The sequence below is a fragment of the Artibeus jamaicensis genome, unplaced genomic scaffold, assembly GCF_021234435.1.
Source record: "Artibeus jamaicensis isolate MK-2021 breed Jamaican fruit bat unplaced genomic scaffold, CSHL_Jam_final contig_452, whole genome shotgun sequence".
Classification (NCBI taxonomy): Eukaryota; Metazoa; Chordata; class Mammalia; order Chiroptera; family Phyllostomidae; genus Artibeus; species Artibeus jamaicensis.
The window spans coordinates 1,665,207-1,666,720 of NW_026521837.1; positions in this window are offsets into that span (position 1 = coordinate 1,665,207).

Below are 1,514 nucleotides of genomic sequence, written 5' to 3' on the forward strand. Positions count from 1 at the left end.
CATGTTCTGTGAAGGGCAATATGTAGTACATAAGAACTAGGGTATTAAAGCCATATAACCTGAGTTGAAATGCCCATAACAGTCTTTTAATAACTGTTTAGATTAGGAAGATCCTAATAATGCTGTCCCAATTTCTTCATCTGTTAAATGGAAGTGATAATAATACTGTCTACCACATTAGATTCCTATAAGGACTAAATAAATAAATATACTAATTAAAAGTACTTAAAATGTGCCTTAATTGTAGCTTCTAACAAATATTAGCTATTATCTCTTTCTAAACAGACTTAAAGACCTTCATTCCTGTAGATCATAAACTACCTCAGGCAGACAAAAAATCAAATTTAAAGAATAAAACATTTTCAGTTTTGATCTTTGATACTTCTTTCAAGACTAGCGGCAATGCCAGTCTATTACAAACCCAGAAACTGCTGACTTCAAACTTTTTATAAGGCATACCTTTACCTTTCCTGACCACACTGAAAAATATAATGCCATCTTGGAAAAGTCTGATTTGAAATCACCACCTTTATCCATTGACTAATAAAAGCCTCAAGAGAAATATTAAATGAGGACATCTGGTCAAGATGGAGGCATAGGTAAACATACCTTGTCTCCATGCATGACTATAGCAAAAAAACAAATATCACACAGAATTTTCAGAAAATAGAACTGTGTAGAAGTCTGACAACCAAAAGTTTAAAAAAGTCACTTTCACCCACACAGGTAGAAGGGGAAGAGATGCAGACAGTCACAGTGGGACATGGAGAAGCATGAAAAGACACAGAGAAGTGTAGAGAAGCACAAAGGTACAGAGTGGTGCAAGAAGCAAAAAGAGGGGAATGGGTGGGGGTCCCATTTCCACATGTACTGGATTAAAATTGGGACAAATACTTTGGAAGCAAGGGATCCCAGCCCTGACCAGACCACCCGGCCCAGTGTTCTAGCACCAGGAAGTTAAGTCCCCATAACTTCTATCTGTAAAAACCCATGGAGGTTGGGAAAGCAGAAGAAACTGTGGAATTCTCAAGACACTCCTCTTAAAGGCCCTGCAATGAAATTAAGACTCACAAAGACCACCCCTCTGGTATATAGCACCAGGGTAACAGCTCTAAGGGCACAAGTGGTATATTGGGAGAAAGTGAATTGACTGGCAAAAGGGTGAGTGCTGGGAGACAGCTTCCTCCTCAACAAAACTCCAGAGGCCAGGTAGTTATATTGTTCCCATTCTTAGCCCTCCCCCACACAGAGCAACAGAGCAGTGACACGGGTTGCTCTGCCCTGGCAGTTACCTAAGACTCCCCCTCATATAACTTACCAGTGCATTTTTCTACAATAGGCCACCCTCCTAAGATAGGAAGTCCACTACATAGGAAAAAAAAACATGGAGGCTGACAAAATGAGGAGACAAAGAAAGAGGGCTCAAATGAAAGAAAAGAATAAAACTTCAGAAAAATAACTAAACGAAATGGAGGTACACAACTTATCAGATGCAGACTTCAAAACATTGATTA